This window comes from Heterocephalus glaber, unplaced genomic scaffold, assembly GCF_053883595.1.
Source record: "Heterocephalus glaber isolate CG9 unplaced genomic scaffold, H.glaber_assembly_v1.0 deba00001472, whole genome shotgun sequence".
Lineage (NCBI taxonomy): Eukaryota > Metazoa > Chordata > Mammalia > Rodentia > Bathyergidae > Heterocephalus > Heterocephalus glaber.
In genome coordinates, this window is record NW_028258315.1 from 40953669 (window position 1) to 40978567 (window position 24899).

Here is a 24899-nt window from a genome sequence, read left to right on the forward strand (position 1 = left end):
GCATATTAATGGATGGAGGCCACTGATGGGGAACGGTGAGAAAAGGGAATAAAAAGGACAGGAAGAATGCAAAGTGCATCCGGCAGCAGGTAAAAAGAACTTCACTATCTCTTCTGAAACTGAGAGCTGATATTCCAGTCTGAGAATGTGCTTCTCTTACTAAATGATAGTCTCTTTTTGGGGTTGCAGAATTCCACCTATCCCTGCAAATGTGTAATTGGAATGGAGCAAGTTACTCTTGTAACCTCTTATAGTTGTGATACATCTTTACCAGTTTGGAATGTGAAGCATGGAGGTTACCCCAGTCTGCCTCTTTTTCATAATATTTCTCTTTCAAACTTAGTTATATTTATCCAGGAATTTTCTTGGAAAACATCATAAATCTCTTGGTCAAGCACATTATAGACAGAATTATATTATATTCACTAGGTTTAGATTGCCTTAAATATACTAACAGTGATATACTTTATTCTTCTAGATGTTGTTCAAAGAAATTATGAAAATTAAATGAAAAAAGCAACTACAAAGTAATTTACTTTTTATTCCAGATTCTGGATAATTCTCACCTAATTATCTCAGAATTTTAAAAAATTATGGCTGAAGTTTTATCACTTTTTAAACAGAAACATGTAACAAATTAGCTTAGGAATTGTAATACTGTCATGTCAGTTTCAATGACTTTAGTTGGTATTATCTCAAAACACCTGAATTCTGAAAATTTGACAGACCTCTGGTTTATTCTCTTTATTTAAAAGATCAGAAAACTTAGCCAGAAAGGTTCAAAGATGCATGTAAAGACTTCAGTAAATAAAGTGCTTGATGCAATTTCCTAATTCTGTACATACTCAATACTTTGCTTTGGTATAATTAAGACTTTATGTTTGGATGGCTTTCAATGTTTATAATCACATATTTATATTTTTTATGAAACTCAGAGAGAAACTAGTGAAACTTCCTAGGTGGGATATTCCAAGATAAAGAATGGAGTTTCCAATGTGTATTAATTACTCAGGAAATTGAGGTCTAGAGAGGTCAAGTAGCCAAATTTCATATGATTAGTCACTAGTGAAGTTGGAAACAGCATCATAAACTTCTGTTTAATCAATTCTACTTGCTGGCCTCTTTAAATGCAAAACATGCAGAAAGCAATGTATCTGTATACAGATGGAGGATCACAGAGGGACAAAAGTTCTTCTAATAACAGGAAATCTTAGGCAGAGTTGATAAGTAAAGATCTCTTGTAGAGGATGAGGTAGTCATGATGGAAAATACCCTCTGATATTAGAGGAATTTTGTTGTTTATATTTCAAATGCCAACAGTACAAATATAGTGGTTGGATATGAACAAACAGTAAAACCAAAACAGGAGTGAAGAAGTGAGCAAAAAGAAACACTCAACATGCTTTGGGGTAAAATAAATCAGACTTCCAAATATTAACAATTTTCAGGTTATTAATATGCATTTCCTAGACAATTCATTCTCATAGTACACAAAAGATGCAGAATTAACTCTTTTTGTAACTGTAGTACTAGGAGGCACATACTGCTTGGTCTTTTAAGTACTTAGCAGCTTTCCTTCTTCCCAAAAAAGAAAAAAGATTCTCTTATGGATTAATAATGGAGCCATGACCATCTTTATATTCCCTATCCTATTCCTAGTACTGAGCAAAATGCCTGGATAGAAAGACTTAAAATATACCTTTGTTAGGGCCGGGAATTTAGCTCAGTGGTGCTGCTGCCTGCCTCTCAAGCACAAGGTCCTGAGTTTGATTTCCGTTACCAAAAAAATAAATAAATATATTTACATTTGTTAAAGAAATGAAAATTTTAGTGGTCACTTGATAACTCACAAAGAAGAAGAAAAAGGCAAGAAGAAAAAGAAACAAGGGTATTGATGTGCATGGAAAGTATGGCACTCCAGTAGCCAGCATAATTAGTGAAATATTTCACAAATGTGAGTACCACCTATGTATACTGACAGAAGTCACTCACTTTAGTAATTTCTCCCTGGATATACATTAGCTTTTTACTACAGAAAAGCAAATATCAAGAGGTATCATTCATGGAGTCTCAGGGAATGAGGTAGTGTGATATAACAGGATGGTTAGATAAACTGTAAACTTAGAAATGGTAACAATCTGGGTTAAAATGTTACCTTTTCAATTTACTATCTGCAGAGCCTTAAGCTACTTATTTAAAGCTTCTAAGAATTAGTTGTGACATCTAAAATTTGATGATAGTCCTTAAGTATTCCTATTGCCTACATAAGAGTTTATGCCATAATATGCACAAAGCACCTAAGAAAATGCTTTCTGTACAGTAAATACTTAAATACTGCTCTCTTTTCTTCATTTTCTCACTGGGAGTAACACAATGATTGTGATCACAAAATACAGTAAATGTTCAAATCAGATGTTTTAAAAATTTATTACAGTAAAAGACACATCGCATTAATCCCCCTCAAATATTTTCCCTCATTTAGAGCACTTATTTCATCATTCTTGTCACTTTTTGAAGCAGTTCTGGAATTTCTATTTTGTGAGTGTCTTTTTGTGGCTTCCTTGATATCCTGAATTGATTCAAAATATTCACAGCAATCTCTGTTATATTAAAACATTATAGTATGTCTTCACCTGCCTTATTTGCCAGACCTGGTACTGTGTGACTTCTGGCTCTTTCCCACGGTCAAAATGGCCATGAACAGTAAATGTTTGGAATTTATTCAGGACATCAAGGCAGCCATGACTATGCAACTAAAGATACTCATGAAAGAAGACTTCCAGAACTGCTTCTGAATGATGGGATAAGCATTTAAAGCAAGGAGGAATATTTTGAGAGGAATTAATGACAATGTGAATTTTACTATATTTTTTAATTTTAACGTTCACCCTATTTTATCATCATATCTCATATATTAAAGTAAGGTGATACATGACTATTATGTACCCCTAATAAAACAATTGACTCAGAAATAGTGGTTCTACTGGGTATCTTCCCAAAAGAATTAAAAGAATCATACCACAGTGATATATGTGCACCCATGTTCATAGCGGCACAGTTTGTAATAGCTAAAGCTTGGAAGCAGCCCAAGTGCCCATTAACTGGAAACTGGATAAAGAAAATGTGGATTTTTTTTATAAAATGGAGTACTACTCAGCCATAAAGAATCAAAGACTAGAGTCATTTATAGCTAAATGGATGTATATCGAGGCCATACTCTGCAGTGAAATAAATAGGACACGTGTAAATACCGAATAGTTTCTCTGGTGTGAGAAACTGAAAGTGTAAATAAGGATTAAAATGATTAAAATGAATAATTGATAATTTGAAATAGGAAAAAAGGTCCAAAGACGAAGGAGTGAAGGGAGGGGAAGGGGAAAGGAAAAGAGGAAAAGGAAAAACTATGAGAAAAGAAAAAAAATAGAAACAAAGTCTATGTAAATAGGGAAGGGTGGAGGGGGTGAAGGGTGTACAGGTAATGGGGAAAAAAATAAGAACCAAGATATATCACGTACAGGTACAAACACCCAAAGATAAATGTAAATGAATTGTATACCTAAAATGTACCAATAAAAGAACTAAAAAAAAGAAAGAAATAGTGGTTCTATCATTGCCCAAAACACTTTCAATGTCCAAGTGTGTCCTCCATTCTCTTCCAACGGACCTTTAGGCTTGCTATGTTAAGACTGTAAGAGAAGAGAGAAATAAGTATCTGAAGGAAAGAGCCCTTTTCAGTCTTGGTCTCCCACCAGGAAGGCACCAAATACACATCGATTAAATAAAAAGATGAATGTGGATTTTTCTCTCCCAAAGTTGTTTCAATGTTCATCCTTGAAACAGAAAGAAAACCTGTTTTTATTTACAGGTGAATGTAGATTTTCTGACACTTCAGGAACAATAAAATCTAAGTGGTGTGTGATTAGAAGAACTGTGGTTCAGCCCAGTTGGGGCGGATTCCAAGGTAGCTCCAGGAGAGTCACTGGCTATCCAAGGGGAAATGATCAGTGACAAAAAGAGCAGATCTCAGAAGATCTCAGAAGAAATGATGCCTCACTAAAGAAAGCTACTGAGAGCAATGGTAAACTCCTGTAAAATTTCAGTTCATGTGGTCCTGCCAGACGAGTAAAACTGATGAGCAAATTAAAATAAAATTGTTCAAATAAGCCCAGAGTTAGGATAGCACAACACTGGACTTAGGCCTTAGTATTATCTATCATTGCCAGTATTAGAAATGTTGCTCTTCCTGTTTTGGAAAGCAAAAAAGTGATACAAAGATTCCTTTTGGAGTGTATATTTAAAAAGATCCTTTGAGCTTACATTCTAAATCTAGATATTTAGAACTTAAATATATTTACTTCCCATTCTGTAAGACAACAATAAAAATAACCTACTAATGATAATGTGGACTTGAGGACTAACAAATACCAGGTTTCTCAGTCTGCGTGGGACAAAGTTAGCACAAATGCAAACTCTTTATATTCAAAGGAAATGATGAATGCTTTACTTCTCAAATACTTTTTTGCAGATAGGAAGCAGCAGAGCTTTTTCAATATTATTTATAGTTAGAGAAAGTTATCAACACACTAAATGCAATAGGTCACCCTTCAAACTTGACTTGTTTCCACTTTGGCAACAAGTCTCTGAACTATGGAAATTCTATAAGCCAGTCAATTTGTTCTCAGAACCAATTCTAAAATGAATTGGTTGGAGGCACAGATGTAAAAGATTCAAACTCTAAACTGAATCCAAAAGTATTTCAATAATCACCTTCACTTCACCAGATTCGGCTGACTGCTTTTGATGACTTTATGCTTCTCCCTGGAACTTGTGATCAGCTATGATTCTAATACATAATGATGAGATTCAAAAATTAGCTCCTTGATACTAAATTACACCAATTCCTGAATTTTCATTATTTAATACTGTAAGCATGGCTTGATAACTGTGATGGCCTGATTCTGCTTGTATCTCTGGTGGGATCTATCCTCTTTCATCTTTCCTCTTTCAGTTCTTCTCAGTGTTTCGCATTATAGTGGTGCAAATAGGCCCTGCTTTCTCTTCTATGCCTCTGTATCTGCTATTACCTCTTCCTACCTAAAGTGTCCTCTTCCCTCTATTTGAATGTTTGTTAGCTTGCTTGCTTTTAGACCTGGGGACTGAACCCAGGGCCTCACAGGAGATAGCCAACTGCTGTACCATTGAGGCACATCCCCAGCCTTTCCCTTTATTTGATTAATTCCCATTTGCCATTTCCCCCAAACATCTTCTCAGGAGAATCTCTTTAACAAGATGAATATTTAACTCTTGTGATTGTTTTGTCATAGCACACACCATAAAGTGCAGTCATTGCTTATTACATTTTGTTTATGACCATAAACTCTTGAATGTACTACTGTATTTCATTTGAATTATTTTGAGTGAACTAATGAAAGGCAACAGAAAGTCAAAGCTTAAGTTACCTTCGTGTATACTCACACATTCCAAAATAAATTGAAATAAAATTACTAGTTTATCATATGCATCTTTCATAAAACTGACCATGTGGAACATACACACCAAGTCCAAAACACAGCATATAAAACACATAAATAGAGGGCAGATTAATACAATCAATGCATTTCATTAGATGCAATATCATTACTACCAACTGTGGCACAAAAAAGTAAATGGATTCATTTTTTGTAATACCTAAAGCATTAATACAAAAATTGTTCTCAATATTCCATTTAGTTTTCCTTCTAACAAATACATGTCTACAAATCTTTAAACCAGAAAGTAATTATGATTTTTTAAAAAATTTTATTGGTACTTTTTAGGTATACAATATAATGACATTCATCATTGGGAATTTGCCCCTTCACATAATCTCTCTTGGTTCTTATTTTTTCCCCATTTCCCTGTCCTCCCTTCAACCCCTCCAGTCCTCCCTATTTACAAAGACTTTGTTTCCATTTTTTCCTTTTCTCATATTAATTCCATTCCCTTCTTTCTTTTCCCCTACCTCTCCCACTTCCCCAACCCCTTTGCCCCTTTTCTTCCTATTTCACATTATCTATTATACCTTTTAGTTCTTATTTACACTTTCAGTCCTTATTTACACTTTCAGTTTCTCGAACTAGAGAAACTTTGGTATTTACACATGTGTGTCCTATTTATTTCACTTAAGAGTATCACCTCAATGAGCATCCATTTAGCTATAAATGTCTCTAATTTCTCATTTTTATGGCTGAGTAGTACTCCATTTTATAAAAAAAAAAATTTCTTTATTCAGTCTCCAGTTGATGGGCAATTGGGCTGCTTCCAAGATTTACCTAGTACAAATTGTGCTACTATGAACATAGGTGCACATGTATCGCTGTAGTATGATTCTTTTAATTCTTTGGGGCAGATACCCAGCAGGGGAATAGCTGGGTCAAATGGGACTTCCAGTCCTAGTTCTTTGAGGTATCTCTATACTGATTTCCACAGTGGTTGCAACAGTCGACACTCCCACCAGCAGTGGAACAGGGTTCCTCTTTCCCCACACCCCTGCCAGCATTTGTTATTGGTTGATTTCTTGATAGCAGCCATTCTTTCTGGGGTGAGGTGGAATCTCAGCACTGTTTTCATTTGCGTCTCTCCAATGACCAGTGATGTTGAACATTTTTTCATTTGTTTATTTGCTACTCTACTTCTTTGTCTGAGAAATGTCTGTTCATTTCAGATGTCCATTTTTGGACTGGGTCTTTAAATTTGGGAGGTCTGATTTTTTTTAACTTCTTTATAGATTCCAGATACTAGACCTTGGTCTGAGGAACAGCAGATGAAAACTTTTTCCCACATTGTGGGTTGTCTCTTCACACTGTTAGTGGTTTCTCTTGCTGTGCAGAAGCTTTTTAATAAGAAGAAATCCCACTTGTTGATTGTTTGTGCAAGTTCACAGGCATATGAGGTTTTGTTCATAAAATATTTTCCTACACAAGTGTCTTCAAGAGTTCTACCTAACCTCTGTTCCAGCTGGTTCAGCGTTTCTATTTTACTATTTCGAACCTTAATCCATTTTGATTTTAGTTTAGTGCATGGTGAGAATACGGTACTAGTTTTAATGTTTGGCAAATTGAAACCCAATTTTTCCAGCACCATTTATTAAAGAGGCTATCTTTACTCCAGTGAGGGTGTTTGGCTTCTTTATTGAAGATGAGGTGGCTGAGTGTGTCTGGAGTTGTTTCTGCATCTTCTACTGTGTTCCACTGCTCCTCAGGTCTGTTTCTTTGCAGTGCCATGCTGTTTTTATCATGGTAGCTTTGTAGTATAGTTTCAAGTTGGGGGTTGTGATACCCCCTGCCATATCTCTGTTCCCTAGTATTGTTTTTGATATTCTAGATCTCTTCTTGTTCCAAATGAATTTTTGGATTGTTTTCTCAAGGTCTTTGAAGTATACTGTTGGGATTTCAATTGGAATTGCATTGAATCTACATAGCAGTTTTGGAAGTATGCCCATTTTCACTATGTTGATTCTTCCTACTCAGGAGCAAGGGATGTCTTTCCATTTTCTGACGTCATCTTCAATCTCTCTTCTCAGAGTGCTACAGTTTTCAGAGAAGAGGGCTTTGATTTCTTTTGTTAGGTTGATTCCTTGGTATTTCAGTTTTTTGAATGCTATTGTGAAAAGAATTGATTGGCCCATTTCTCTCTCAGTCAGTCTGTTTTTTGGGTATAGAAAAGCTATTGATTTTTGTGTGTTGGCCTTGTATCCAGCTACTTTACTGAATTTGGTTATTAAGTCCAGAAGACTTTTGGTGGAGTTCTTAGGGTATTCGATATAGAGCATCATGTCATCTGCAAATAATGACAATTTGACTTCTTCATTTCCTATCTTTATTCCTTTTATTTCACTCTCTTATCTAATTGCCATGTCTAATGTTTCCAAAACTATATGGAACGGGAGTGGTGATAGTGGACATCCTTGTCTGGTTCCTGATTTTAGTGTGAAGGATTTCAGTTTTTGACTGTTTAGTGTGATATTGGCTGTTGGTTTTTCATAGATGACTTTTACCAGATTATGGTAGAGACCATCTATTCCAATTTTTTGTAGGGTTTTACCTTAAATGCATGTTGGATTTTGTCAAATGCTTTTTCTGTGTCTATTGATATGCTTTTTGTCTTTGGTTCTATTAATATAATGAATTCCATTTATTGATTTGGGTATGTTGAATCATCCCTGCATCCCTGGGATGAATCCCACTTGATCAGGGTGTATGATCTTCTTGATGATCTTCTGCATTTTGTTTGCCATTATCTTATTAAGGATTTTTGCATCTATGTTCATTAGTGAGATTGGGAATCAAAGTGAATCTTGCATCCAGGAATGAATTTGGGAGTATTGCTTCCCTTTCAATTTCCTTGTAGAGTTTAAATAGTAGTGGTAGCAGTTCCTCTCTAAATATCTTGTGGATTCAGTGGTGAAGCCATCAGTACCCAGGCTTTTTTTAGTTGGTAAGTTTTTAATTACATTTTCAATTTCATTGATTGATATTGGGTTGTTTAGAATTTTTAGGTCTTCTTCATTCAACTTTGGTAATTCATACATATCTAGGAATCTGTCCATTTCTTCTGTGTTTTCCATCTTATTAGTGTTTAGGGTCTCAAAGTAGGTATTGATGATCCTCTAGATTTCGGCTGAGTCTATTTTAATTTCATCCTTTTCATTCTTAATTGCATGTATTTGGGCCTTTTCTTTCCTTTGTCAGATAAGGTCAGCTAAGGGTTTGTCAATTTGTTTATTCTTTCAAAGAATGAACTCTTGGCTTCATTGATTTTTTTTTGTATCATTCTCCTAGTCTCCATTGCATTGATTTCAACTCTGATCTTTATGATTTCCTCCCTTGTATGAGTTTTGGGTTTGTCCTGCTCTTCTTTTTCTAGAAGCTTGAGGTTCAGCACTGGTTGTTTAATTGGGCTCACTCTGTTTTCCTAATATGACTATTCTCTGCTATGAATTTTCCTCGAAAGACTGCTTTCATTGCATCCCACAGATTCCAATATGTTGTACTGTCATTGTCATTTAATTGAAGGAACTGTCTGATTTCTTCTTTAATTTCCTCTGTGACCCATTGTTTACTCGGAAGTATGTTGTTCAATTTCTGTGTGTTTATGAAAGTCTTGCAGTTTCTTTTGCTATTGATCTCCAATTTCATAGCACTATGGTCTGATAATATACAGGGGATAACTTCAATTCCTTTGCACTTACTTAAACATGTTCTATGAGCGAGTATGTGGTCTATTTTGGAGAACAACCGATGTGCAGCTAAAAAGAATGTGCATTCTGATTTTTTGAAGTGGAACACTCTGAAAACATCTGTTAAGTTCATTTGTTCAAGATTTTTGTTGAGTTCTAGTGTTTCATTGCTTGTTTATTGTCTAGTTGATCTATTTGTGACAGTGGTGTATTGAGGTCCCCTGCTACTATTGTATTAGTGCTTATTTGATTTTTCATTTCCATTAGTATTTGTTTTATATAGTTTGGTGCAGTAGTGTTTGGTGCATATGTATTTATGATTGTCATCTCTTCCTCTTGGATTGTTCCTTTTATAAGGATGTAGTATCCTTCTTTGTCTCTCTTAATCAGTGTTGATTTGAAATCCACTTTGTCTGCAAAGAGTTTACCTACTTCTGCTTCTTTTTGGGTTCCTGTCCTATGGAGTATTGTTTTCCACCCTTTAACTTTCAGTCTATGAGTTTCTTTTTGAATGAAGTGTGTTTCTTGTATGCAGCACATTGTTGGATCTTGCTTCTTGACCCATTCTGCCAGTCTAGTTCTTTTGATTGGTGAATTTAGACTGTTAACAATGATGGTTATAACTGATACGTATTGACTTATCATTGTCATGACTTTTTTTTTTGGATTCTGCCCCTGTTGCTTTAATTTCTTGTCCTGTTTGATGGATCCATTCTGCTTTGCTTCCTGGGGTTGTGATCCTCATTGTCATTTCCTAGGATATTGTCAAAAAGTTTTTGGAGGGGTGGTTTGGTATTCATGAAGTTCCTCAGGTGCTGTTTGTCATGAAAGTATCTTATTTCTCCATCAATTTTGAAAGATAGATAGTTTTGGAGGGTACATCAATCTGGGTTAGAGGCTATTTTCCTTTAGGGCTTGAAATATGTTGCTCCCAGATCTTCTTGCCTTGAGGGATTGTGTTGAGAAGTGTGCTCTGATTCTGATAGGCTTTCCTTTGTATGTGATTTGTTTCTTTTCTCTAGCTGCTTGTAGAATTTTGTTTTTCTGTTGAGTTTCTGGAATCTTGACTATTATATGGCTATGCATAGATTTTTTTTTAATAAAGGCTAGTTGAAATTCTATATGCCTCACTTATCTGTATGTCTTTCTTTTCTCCTGCTTGGGAAGTTTTCTGCCATCCATTCTGTGAACCATTTTTTTATGTCGTTTGCACTCTCCTGTTTCTTCATTTTCTCCGATCTGTCTCATGTTATTCTTCTTTGTATCTTCTAGAAGCTGCTGGATTGATTTCTCATGATCCCTTACTATTTTAAAGAAATTGTTCTTTTCCTGGTCACTAATTGCAATCTTATCTTCTATATCTGAAATTCTGTCCTCATATTGGTTCGTTCTCCTGTGTAAAGTTTCAGTGGAATTTTTAACCTCCCAGAAGTCTGTTTGCATCTGTTTTATCAATTCCATTTGTTTCCTATGTTGACATTCCATCATGTTCCTCAGCTCCTCTATTTTTTTCATCTGTGTCCTCTCTAGATTTATTAATCGTGTTTTGCACTATGGCACAATCTCTGCTGTTATCTGACAAATTATTTCTGATTTCATTTTTTTTCCAGATCCTCTTTTGCTGCCAGTTTAGGGAGTCTAGGTGTTTGAGTATCAGATTGTTCCATCTCATTTCCCTTTGGGGGTGGTTTAGGTGATCTGGAAGTCTGGTTTTGAGACTTGTTTACATGTCTTCTCATTTCAAGGGGGGGTGTGTGTACTGCTGGTGCCTATGCAGCTCACCTCCTGACCACTGGGGGTGGTGGTATGGTGGCCCGGAAGGCTCTTCCTCAGCGCTGGGGGCAGTGGTACAGTGGCCCAGAAGACTCTTCGTAATTGTGATTTTTGAGATTCTGTCATCTTCATAAAAATTTCTTGAACCAGAATATAATATGAACAGGCAGAAATTCCAATAGCCAGTTAGCAAAATTGCTCCACTATCTAATTGATGAAATTTTTCAAATGCGAACTAAAGCAAAATGATCATATTTTCCTTCATCAGGTCTGCAAAAATTAAAACACTAACAAAACCAAGTGTTGGTGATATGGTAGGGTAATGAGACCCCTCATACACTGTTAGAAAAATATAAACAAGGGCAACCACTTTGAAAGTTTCTTTGGCAGAATCTAATAAAGCTTCAAATATGCTTACCCTTTGATCCAGTGTTTTTTCTTCCAGATCTCTACCCAGGGAACTACTTTTACATATGTATAAAAAGACTGGATAAGAAGCTAATTGAAGCATCCTAATAGCAAGGAATTGAAAATGACCTAAAGGTCAACCCATAATGGCAGGGAAAAATATAATGAGGCAGAATGTAATTCAGCAATTGCAAAGAATAAACCAGCTCTGTAGCTAGATCTCAGAAATATAGTGCCAAGTGTCAGAACAATCCTTATAGTAATATACAATTTATATAAAAACACAAAGCCAAAGTCAAATAATACTATATATGTAATACATATGAGTACACATACGCAAAGATATTTAATCATCTGGAAGAGTGTGCACTACACTCAGAGTAGTTATCTTAGGGCATAAGGGAGGAGTCCAGGTTTAGAGGTGGTGGTCAAAGCAGACTAACCTTTACCTACAATGTTCTAACTTTTAAAAAACAATTGTATCTATGTATTATTCCATAATTCAAATGAATTTAACAAAAAGATGTTCATGATTCAGTTAATGAGTAGCTAGGTTGCAAAACCACATATATATATTATAAATACATAGATTGTATGATGCTGTTTTATTTTTTAAATTATATTTTGGTCTTGCATATGTGGGTAGATAGCAAATAGTTAGTAGGACTGCACTGTTGTGGGTGGGAACCAAGTGCTGGGGACAGACATACTCCTTTGAAGCTGTTCTGGAACTGGGTTGGCCAGGTCTGATCCCAATTATACAACTTCTTCAGAGCCACACAACCATGGAAAAGTCAACTTCAGTTTTCTCATCTGAAACATAGGGATGATAATATCTGATACAGTGCTTACTAAGAGCCAGGGACTCTTATAAGTGCTTCAACATTATTAGCTCATTTCATCCTCCCCTTAAGCCTACGAGGTGGAGTCATGTCCAGTTTAGATGAGAGAACTGAAGTATAAAGAGGTTAAGTGACTTGCCCAAGGTCATAATTCTGGAAAGTGGCAGAGCTGGCTCCAGGGGCCACAGCCTTCAGTCATAACCATTACTCTATGTGCAAATTACTGCTATCTTTATGTTATATGTTTAAGTATATATAAATTTTATAATCCTTGAATTTTATAACAGAATATATATGTATGTTAATATGTGTGTATTTGTTTCCTATAGATACTGTAATACATTGAATTGGTGCTTCAAACAATAAAAATTTTTTCTCCACAAAAAAAAATTTCTTGAACCAGAACTATTTGAGCATGCCTCAGAAATTGAATCAGAAAACCTTGTATCATACTAATTTCTATATAATTATTAAATACACTCATCCATTTATCCAACCAATTTTTACCACATATTCAATGCACTTATATTAGCTATATAATCACAAAAAATTGTGATTAAGAAATAGTCTTATTTAATGAAGTAATTTATACATGCAAATAGAATAAGGACAAAAGAATAGTGATGATAATTTACTGTGTACTTGATAGCTATAAGTCAAAGTGAAAATGTTAACCCAAAATAGAGAATACTTTCACTTCTAGTGTCTAGGCTATAATTTATCAATGTGCAGAATCCAGGTAGGAATAGAGGCAGGAAAACTAGTTATAGAGCTATTTTGTAATTTGAGAATGACTAGATGCACTACACATTTGGAAGTAGGATGAACAGGAATGTGTGAGAGAAAAAATGTACAAGAATGACCACTAGATTTCTGGGTAAAGAGTAGTGCTATTCATTTAAATGAAATAAAAATTCCTTATAGGGCTGTGTAGGGACAAGAGTTGATGAGTTTAGTTTTGTCCATACTAATCTAATACTTGGAAAATATTCAAATTGAAATACCCAATGTGCAATATGATATATGATTCTAGAGGTTTATAGTTGAAAATTACCAGTTTATGGAAAATAATTGGGTATATAGTAGAATCTTTTGACTTCCTAAATGTTTTATTTGACATACATTAGGATTTAATCTTTTGATATAAAGTTCTATGACTTTTGACAAATATATTCTACTGTATCATATATTGGCCACTACAGTATTCAGACATAATAGTTTCTCCATCCTAAATGATCTTCTGTCCATGAACTATTCAATTTACTTCCCCCAATGTTCTCATCTCTATAATTTAACCTTTACCTGAATATTACATGTATATAAATGAAATTGCTTCTTTCACTTTGCAAAATGCATTTACAATCCATCTGTGCCTTTGCATGGCCTCATAGCAAATTGCTTTTTGTCACTGAATAGGATTCTACCATATGGATATACTTCAGTGTGTTTACACATTCACATAATAAGGCATTCTTTGTTGCTTACAGTTTTTGGTGATTATTAATGAAGTTAATATAAACATTTGCATATGTATTTTTTGTGTGGACATAAGTTTTCAAATCAGTTGTATACACAGCTAGGTACAGCATTACTGAATTTTACATTAAACCAATATTTAGCTTTATTAAAATTTGCCAAACTCTCTTCCAGTGTGGTTGCACCCTATTGCATTCCTATGATCAGGGAATGAAATATCCTGTTCTACATCTTCACAGCAGTTAGTATCATCAATTAGAGGGGGATGAATTATCCACTGTAATGTGGATAGTGGAGTCTCATTGTGATACGATTCATTTCTCTAGTGCCAAATTGCATTAAGCATTATTTTACATCTTTTAAATTAAGCTATTTATTTCTTATTTTGGAATGTAAGAGCTGTGTATTTTGTGTATTTTGCATACAAATTTTTCATCAAATACAAGGTTTGCAAACAGTTTCTCTTAACCTATTGCTTCCCTTTTAATTTGCAGTGCAAAAGATTTTAATTTTAGTTAAGTCCAATATATCAATTGTTTTTCTTTCACAAATTTTACTTTTGATACTGTAGATAAAAAAATCATCAACCTAAGGTTACACAGGATTTCTCTAATTATTTTCTGGATGAGTTATAGTGGGGTTTTTATACCAATAAGTCTTGATTTGTTTTGATTTAAGCTTTTGAAAAGTGTAAGTACTCTGTTTACATTCTTCTACTTATAAATGGGTATCTAATTGTTTCAGTACTATGTGCTCAAAATGTTCCTTCTCTGGTGAATTGCCTTCATTTTTTTGTCAAAGATCAGTGGGATGTTTTTGCAGATATATTAGTGTATTCATTGCTTTGCTCTATTCTTTGAGTAACATCATATTGTCTTAATCTACATTCATAGTGTCTATAAATGAAATAATGTGAATCCTCCAATTTTATTTTATTTTATCCAGATAGTGCTATGATTAATCTTTTGTTTTTTAGTATAAATTTAGACCCTGCAGATATCTCAAAAAAGTGTGCCTGGATTTTTATTGGAATTGTATTGAATGTATAGATGAAATATGAAAGATTAACATCTTAAAGATGTTAAGTGTAACATTGATTATTCAATATATTTCCATTTATTTAGATTGTTTTATTCCTATCAGTATTTTATGTTTTAATGTGGATTCTATACATATTTTGTTAGTTATACCAAAATAGTCCAATTTTGTGTTATTTGAGGAAATTTTTTTTAAATTAAATTCCAATTTTAAGTGTGATACATAGAAAATCAATTGACTATATATATTAACCTTTTATCCAGCCATCTTGCTATGTTCTTTTATTAGCTTCTGAAATATTTTGTAGATATTTTAGCATTTTTGTCCTTACAGATAATATTACATGAATATGACAGTTCAATTTTATTCTTTTCCGTACATGCATTTTGTTGAGTTTTCTTGTCTTATTGCACTAGTGTAGACTTCCAGTATAATGTCATTTAGAAGGGGTGAAAGAGGATGACATTTCTTTTTTGTCTGATTTAAGGGGAAGGTATCTTGCCATTAAGTATAATATTACATATAATTTATTGTAGATGTCTTACTCAAACATAAATTCCATTCTATTCCTATTTTCTCCTTGTTTTATCATAAATGTGTATTAGATTTTGTCAAATGCCTTTTTAGCAGCACTTGATATGATCATATGATTTTTTTCTTCCTTAGCCTATAGTGGTTTTGTGCTGTTTGAATACAGAAAGCTGGGAATGGGTTTTGGGGGTATTTCTTCCATTTATATTTCTCTAAAATTCCTGAATCAGTGATTTGGTGTTTGCCATTACTTTTGAAATATTGTTGGCTATTATAACTTAAAATATTTCTTCAATTCTTTTTCTTCCCTTTGTGTTATTCCAGTTGCAAGTGTGGTAAACTTTTTGAAATTATTTCACAGTGTTTGTTATTCCAGAATTTCTTCCCATTTTTCTCATGGGATTTCAGAATTGCTAGTTTCTTTTAAGCATGTTCCAGTTCACAGACTTTTTCTTGAATGTGTGTAATCTACTGATGATTATTTATTGATTAGTATTTTTAAATTTCTAGTATTTCATTCTAATTCTTTGAGTTTCCATTTCTCTGCTTACAGTACCCATCTTCCTTTGCATTGTTTACATTTGCCTTTAGAGTCCTTAATATATTAATTACAAGTATTTGAATTCCACTATCTATCTAACATTGGTTTCATATCTGAGTCTGATTATTTGTTTCTTTGGATGCTGATTTACTTCTTTGTTTATTATCTTGTAATTTTTTATTGCAATCCAGACATCTTGATTAGGTAATAAAATTGGGGTAAATTACTCTTTGTTGTGAGAATTTTCAGCAAAATGGTTAAGAACTGAACTGAGTTTTATATTCATTGTAGTTATCAACACTCAGATGCCTCAAATTCATGTATAGAGCATTATTTCTTCTGTTTTAGTGCTTGACTTTGGATTTCCCAAAGCACTTTCCTCAGAGATGCAGCTTTCTCAATTTCGGTCCATTGTTACATTAGAGACTTGTGGCTGTGGTGGTATGTATGAGGAATGCAGAGTTTTCATAATCTTTTAATTAAATTTTAATGTCTTTAGGGAAGTGTTTGGAACTATAATTCTAATAAGTGTTTATCCAGTGGTATAGCTTTTTTAATTTCCTCTGCTCATTTCCTCCCTAAATCTCCAACTATTCTCTTGAAGCCTAACTTATGTTTGCCACCTTATCTTTATTTCTCCTTACATGAACCAAGGAAGCTGGAAATCCATGGATTGGGTAGAATGTCCTTTTCACTCCTTGGATAACTGATGGGAAAGTCTTTCATCTTGCAAAGTAGTCCTGTGTTATGTAAGAGGCTCATTTTATCCTCTCCTGATAACTATGAGAGGATCTTTTTTAGTTTACCACCATTAAGAAATAAGATCAGTTTCACAAAACCATTGAGACTCTTTCAAATCTGTCATACCTCGCTTTCTCACTAATCCACATCCAGCCTCCAGTAATTTATCAAAGTTACCATAGAAGTGTTTTATTCAATTTATGGCTCTATTGGGTCTTCCAATAAGCAAATTTCAACTTCATCTGCCTGCCTGTATGAGCCTGTCTCTACAGATTTCACTGATGGCTTGCCCTGAAATTTTGGTTTTCAGATGAGCCCAAGAAAAAACAATGGGTTTTTTTTGTCCTTTATTTATTTAAGAATTGGCATAATGACTTTCAAGTTCTTTTCTTGCCTGAGCAAAAATCAGAAGTCTCCTGTTTCCTCCTACATTTTTCTATTGGTTTCTTTTATCTCAGCCTATGTTGCCTTGCAACCTACAATGGCTCCTATTGTTTTGCAATTATTTTTCTCTTCTCTTTCTCATCCAAATTTCTGAAAGATTTTTCTCATCCTGCCTTCATTTTATTTACCATTCACCCTGCAAGATCTAATTTCCCACCACCTAAACAAAATTGCTTCTAATTAAGCCATCAATAATTGCTAATTTGTCACAATTTGCACTTTGAGTTATTATCTTCCTGATATCTATCTCGTAAGTCATATATGATCATTGATTCTTTGGCACTCCCTTCCCTCTTGACTTCCATATTTTATTCAGCTATTCTTTTCCTATTTTGTGATAACTGCTGTGTCTTATACCTATGAGATCCTCCTTAGTTTACCATTTACATTTGGAAATTTTGTGGTTCCCTGTTGTTGTTGTTGCTGCTGCTTTCTCTTCTCATTCTGTAAATCAATATATGAAATTGCATCTACTCTCATTGCTTCAGTTATGTGACAATTATCAAGTCTACATCTTTAACATGGCCACTTGTCCTCAATAGAAACTCATATCTAAATCCTATTGAACATATCTGATTGGGTGTCTCTGAGGCACATCAAAATTTTCATTTCCAACACTTTGCTATTTATCTCTTTCTTCTTGTCTACTTCCTTTCTGTGACCCCTTTTTCAATTTAATTGTCTAAACAAGAAACTTAGGAGTTCTCACGAATATTTTACTCTCCTAAATAAACCAAACTGAATTTTCACTGTTATATACACAGTGTTTCTTCTAGTTCAATGTTTCAAGTGAATGTTTATGAAATAAGCACGCATATTAAAATTTCATCAAATTCTATTTCCTATGCAATGTTTTAAATCCTGGTTCTAAGACTTGCTTAGTATTTGGCCCTTTTGGCTTTCCTCTTTGAAGTTGAAACTTAATATTATATAGTATTTGTGAGGTTTAAATTACAGAGACCTCCTAAGACACACAGAAAGAAAATGGCCCTGAATATTTTCCTTCCTTCATAAGTAAGCCTTGAATCCATTTATTTAGATAGTATTATTATTTTATTATCATAATTCAGACTTTCATCACTATCATTAAGTTTAAGAAGTCTTTAATTTGATGATTGCCAACCACAACCCTGTCTTCTAGATCTGATAGTCTATCTTCACGTTGGTTCATGTATTTTCCGCAGAATTTTTATTCTCCTGAATGTTTTATGGAATCCAGTTCTTTCTATTTTGGGCATTTGTGATTTCCATGTCTTTTCTAAGGTCCTCTGTTTTTTGTCTGTATCTATTCTATGTTCACTAACCATTTCCTTCATTATGGTCATCATCTCTTTAATTATCTGTGTAATTATTTCTGTTTTGGTTTTGACTAGAGACTTATTCATCTTTGTTACTTCTGCTACTACCATTTCAGAAAATTCAGCTCAGTAGCTTTTGTTTTCTTCTACCTCAATGCCATCAGGACTTGCTTTGGGAGAGTTGGTTGTTTTATATTGCATCTTGAGTCCATATTTTCTCATTTTCTACTTTTTGTGGTTGTTGTTTATTTGTTTTCTGTGTTGAGGCTTCCAAGTTGCTTATAGTTGGTAGTTTTATTACTAGAATCAAGTAATGACTATTTTTCAGAGATGTCTTCTAGCCATAGCTGCCTTTTGGCCTTTGAGACTGTCCCAGTATCCTATCTCTTCTGTTTATTAGTGATGAAAGGTTGCAGTCTCTTTGGTGTGTCATCAGGTTTTTTGATAATGGACTACAGTATTGTTTCTAGCCCCCAGATAGTCCAGGTATTGACACACAAGGAAGATCAATTGATCACTACAGGTATGTCGCCGTTGCAAAAGTAGTATAATCAGTAAAATGAGGGCATCAAACACTGGAAAAATGATAAACTGTAATAACAAATAATTTGCCATCTTTAACCATGGGTACAAAATTTATGGTTACATAGTAAAAACTAAGACAAACCAGAAAATTATATACAGTTTATACACTCAATTTTACTCCCTTTCATTTTAAAGCAGTATTCAGCCATAGTAGGATATAGTAAACTACTCATAGATTCATAAAGGTAAATGATACAGATGTGGTAGCATGAATTAAAAAGAGAAAAGAAATAGATTATGAAAAATAAAGCAATGGAAGATATGAATAAGGTATTGAGATTGATGTAGAAGGTCCTATTAAAGAGTGAAGATAAATTAATGGGATTCGATAATAGTAACAGAGACAACCACCTAGGAGAAGGGTAAGTAATGAGTGGAGATTAAACTAGAGAAAAAGAAAATAAGAAAAAATATTAATGGACCAAGGTGAAAGAGAGAAAGTGAGAAAAGAAAGGGGAGAGAAAATAAAAGGAGGGCCTATTCAAACAAATAAGGCAAAGTAATATTAAGAAAAAGGAGGATGAGAAAATTGGTGGTAAAACTCCAACTTCCATCAAAAAAAATAGTGAAAAATCAAAAATGTACCAATAAAGAAGGAAAAAAGAAGAAGGAAAAGGGAGAAAGAAAAAAAAAGTGCTTTTCTTCCCAGGCCAATAGTCTTAGACAGTCAGTGATTGCTTGTCCCACCCCCTGCCTGAGAATGAGCAGGCAGGTGGGAAGAAGTGGCTCATGTCCCTGGGCACTCATCCCCAGAGGGCGCCTGTGAAAATTCTGCCAGGCTGTGGTCTCCTCTGTGTTTGGAGAGGGAACAGTGTGGCAAAGGACCTGCACATAGACCCAAATCTATCCTGTGCAGCTAGACTCTGCCTCACTGCTAGTGACCCACCAGTTTATTTGGGAACTTCCTAAATGGCTGTTTCCATTACAGGTGTGGACTGAACCCATGCAGTCCAGTTCTGCTGGACCCCTTCCCCACTTTTAAACTCCTAGACTTAGGTTTTGTTTGATCTACAATCTCTTTCAAATTGATTTTTTGTATCAGGGTGTATGTCCCTCCCCTTCTTCCAATTACCTGAGTTTTTAGTTCATCTTCTCCAAGTCTCTCAGAGCCTCTCTTTGAGCCTCCGAGCCTCTCTTCCTCTATTCGGCCATGCTGGTTCCCTCCACTATGGTTAACTTTATGCATCAGCTTCACAATGGTATAAGATGCCCAGACTAATGATATAGGATTATTTCTAGTTATTTCCAGGACAGATTAGTGTCTGAATAGGTAGGTTGAGTACAGAGGATAGCTCTTACCATTGTGGGTAGGCATCATCCAATTTGCCACTGAAAATCTGGTAAAAATCTGGTAGAAAATAAAGATAGAGAAAGTATAAATTCACACTTGCCTAGTATCTCTAAATAGCTACCTGAAACTGTAGAACTTATTTTACTCCCCTGTGAGTGGCTTGACTCATAAAGTTCTTTGGTTTCAGAGAGCTAGTATTTTGTGATCAATGTCATTTCTCCACAGTTAGAAGAACTGATATTTTATTAGTGCTCAATAATTATTTGTGATTCATGAGTGAATCTGTTATATGAGAAAACCACCTTACCACATCATTTTGTTATTACCTATTTATAGCTATTATTGACTATCTAGTTTCAAAAGACTCTAACCTCCAGGAATACAAGGATCATGACTGGGTGGATTGGAAACAGATAACACTTCCCTGTGTCTCCGTGAGGTTGAACCAAAACAACAGGTGTGTATCTGCATGGTCAGGTTGGAAGTCATGGAAAGCACTGAATTACAACAGTAGATAGTCAGGGACCAGGTAAAAATCATAAATATTAAACTGTACAGCTGTGAAAGAAATAAGGATCATATAGTTTTGTTGCCAAGTGACATTGTCAAGCACAATATCTGACACAATTTAATACAAACTAACTGATGCTGTCATAGAACTATTAACAAAGGTACATATAGAGATCAATTTCTTTTTTATTTTTAATTCTTTTATTGGTACATTTTTGGTATACAACACAATTACTTTCTCACCGGGGACTTGTAATGAGATGCATGATGCATGATGCATACATGATGCATCTTGGTTCTTATTTTTTTCCCATTCCTAGCCCTTCCTTCACCCCCCCCTCCACCCTTCCCTATTTACAAAGACTTTATTTCCATTTTTTTCCATTTCTCATCATTTTTCCTTTCCCTTCTTTCCTTTCTCCTGTGCCTCCCACTACCCTTACCCCTTTGGACCTTTTCTTCCTATTTTGCATTATCAATTATTCATTCTAATCATTGGTACATTTTAGGTATACAATATAATGACATTCATCATTGGAAATTTGCACCTTTACATAATCTCTCTTGATTCTTATTTTTCACCCTTGCCCAGCCCTCCCTCCAACCCCACCAGTCCTCCCAATTTACAAAGATTTTGTTCCTATTTTTCCATTTTTTCACATTAATCCCATTGCCTTCTATCCTTTCCCCTAGCCCTCCCACTTCCTTCCCCTTTGCCCCTTTTCTTCCTATTTCACATTACCTATTATACATTTTAGTCCTTATTTACACTTTCAGTTTCTCACACCAGAGAAACTATTCGGTATTTATACATGTGTGTCCTATTTATTTCACTTAAGAGTATCACCTTAATGTTCATCCACTTAGCTATAAATGTCTCTAATTTCTCATTTTTATGGCTGAGTAGTACTCCATTTTATAAAAAAACCACATTTTCTTTATCCAGTCTCCAGTTGATGGGCATTTGGGCTGTTTCCAAGTTTTAGCTATCACACACTGTGCTGCTATGAACATGGGTGTACATATATCACTCTGGTATGATTCTTTTAATTCTTTGGGGAAGATCTCCAGCAGTGGAATAGTGGGATCAAATGGGACTTCCAGTCCTAGTTTTTTGTTTTCTGGTTTTTTTGGTACCGGGGATCGAACTCGGGTCCTTGTCCTAGTTTTTTGAGGAATCTCCATACAGATTTCCACAGTGGTTGCACCAGTCTACACTCCCATCCATCAGTGGAGCAGGGTTCCTCTTTCCCCACAGCCCTGCCAACATTTGTTATTGGTTGATTTCATGATAACAGCTATACTTTCTGGAGTGAGGTGGAATCTCAGTGTTGTTTTCATTTGTGTCTCTCGAATGACCAGTGATGTTGAACATTTTTTCATGTATTTATTTGCTATTTTTACTTCTTTGTCTGAGAAATGAAGAGACCAATTTCTTAATAGCACATGTATTTTTCATTGTTACTTTGCCCCTTGTTATTATAAACTATGTCACTAATGTTATTATAATTTCCTGAATGGCCTTCATTGAAAAAGAATGTCATCTACTTGCCCCCTACTTGAGATTTGGGCTAGGAACAGACAGTGGTTGTGACTTTTATTAATTTTCTATATTTGTTTATTGTTTGTAATTTTGTGAATAGTTTTCTCCTTTACCTTTATGTGTTTGTCCTGTATTGCCACATAGTCAAATATGGATTAAACAGATTGGGCCTGCATGGGACTCTCAGGATTTCAAAGCAATCAAGTGTTCTTGTTAAAACAGAGGAACATTATTTGCCTTTTGTAAGCTATCATTCCAACCATTAGGAATGATTTGCATAATTACAGTACAATTTTGGTGTATTTAAAATTAACACTGTCCTCAGATTAGACAATTTTGGTGAGGAGTTTTGATATTTTCAGTGAAAACTTTGCATGAGCTTTGATATTCCTGGTAGGGTTTATGTAGCTCTTAGTTCTCTAGAGAGCAAAGGCATCATTCATCAACAAATTTAATAATCTATGATAAATTAGTACTTGTACATATGAAGGTGATATGAAGACATCATGTGTAGGAATTTATAAATAATGACCTGAAGTAATAATTACTTTGAGTTGCTCAAGAAAGTTATGTGCTCCTAGAAGTGGAAAGCTGGCTCTAAAGAACACTATAAATTTTATTTTCAAATGTAAAAGCTCAGTAGTCACTAAGTCCAAAAGCTTCTTGAATGTTGAAGATTGTGCTTCTCTGGATGGCAGGGCCATCTCTGGGGTTATCCTGGATCAAGTCATGAATTAATTACCTTCTTTCTGAAATACAAACATGCAAATAACTTTTCATTTTGTTATAGTCATGAAGTATATCAATGATACTCTCAGGCTGAAAATAATGAAGACCGATAATAACAGTCAAGAATAACCAAAAATTAAGAGATTTCAAAATGTAACTAATCCTGTGGACAATATTCTAATATATTAACTCTAAGAGAAGGAAAAAAAATAACTTTAGTAAACCCTGGAGATGCTTGCAAATGAGGAGATTACATACTGAAGACTAGAAAGTTAAAAACAGAAATTACAGATGGATCTTGAGAGTTTAAGATGTAAAAGAAAAGTGAATGAGATTTAATTTAGATAGACAAAATGCCTTTATAAGAAGAATAATGTCAATGAGATTTATAAATCAAGTGAATACCAATTAGAAGCCAAAATAGAAGACAAGAACCACTGAAAAGTAGCATTTTAATGTCAAAGGATATGAGTAAATATTTACATTTTGGACAAATTTCATTATTTTTGAATAACAGAGTGGAAAAGTTCTTAAGCATGTTATTCTCCTTTAGATGCAAAACATCTACATTTGAAAGGGGGAGTATATTACTAACTTAACATACTCAGTAGGAACCAGAAAAAAATCAGCTTAATTTAATAAATGTGAAGTAAGGCTTACTGTGCAGAAATACTGGGCTGGATATCAGAGTTAAGAGATAGATAAAATATGTTCACGATCCTTGATGAATTTATAGTCTTTTGAGAGGGAAAGATAGGTAATCAGATCATCTCGATATACTATTTAAATATTAATTATATGTGCTATGTGACAGAGTTCAGAAGTTATAATTATGAGACAGTGGTTGTTATGATGTAAGTTTGAGTCACCTGGATCAAATGTATTTCTTACCATTTGCAAGGGTACTTTTGTTTTTTGTGTTTGTTTTTGTTTTTTATACCGGGAATTGAAGGCAGGGGCTCCCGCTTGCCTGCCACAGTACTCTTAATTCTGGGACTTATGGAATAAAGATTTGTAAGGAGTTAAAAACAAACAATAAACAAAAAACTGTAAGCAAAGCATGAGCAATAACTAAGCATTGACTCAACAGTAACTAGGAATAATAAAATTTACATACCATTTTCTCTTGTGATAGTACAAGTAAGTCTCTTACAAAACTATATATGTATGAAATTACAATTTAAAGAAATTCTTGACTTGCTCCATTCTAAGATAAACTTGAAACTTCTACATATGACCAAGATGAAATAGCTAGGGCCATATTTGTCCTCCACTTAAAACAACCTAAAAATGGAACAAATCTATGAAATAGCAGTTTACAAGGCCCTAGACCTGAGGCAAAGAAAGAGAGAACCCCTGAGAGTTGAGAAAGCACTATGACTGCTCCCTTACTGTCTGAGTGGAGTTTCTTGGATGAGCAGGAGACCCAGAAGGAGCCTGGTACTATCCGTGAGGACATCTGGGCATGGACAGCATGACTACTCTTCCCCTCCTCATGTCTAGAGGCACAAGTGTGGATCATGAATCATCAGCATGAAAACCTGGTGAGGTTCCTTGGGTCCTAGATATAAAACCTACCAGAGTGTACCTTCCTCCCTCAGTACTGCAGCCTTAAGGACTTTCTCACTCTCAAGCTAATTCACATTCACTCTCTAGAGATTTGTCAAAATTACCATTCATTTGTTCCTCCTGAATGCCTTTGTAGTGGTTTCTGGCTCTGGTGAGTGGATCTCAGCTGTGGTGCTCTGGATTCACCTGGCCCAGGGTGGAAGCCTGTTCTGAGACCTCAGTTCTTTGATGGGTAGAAGAGGTTCATTCAGTTATTTTGGTATAAGGATGGAAGTAGCAACTTCCAAGCTCTCTAATTATCAGAGCTAAGCCCAGAAGTCAGAAGTTAACATTTTAAAAATACAATTACAAAGTTATCTAAAA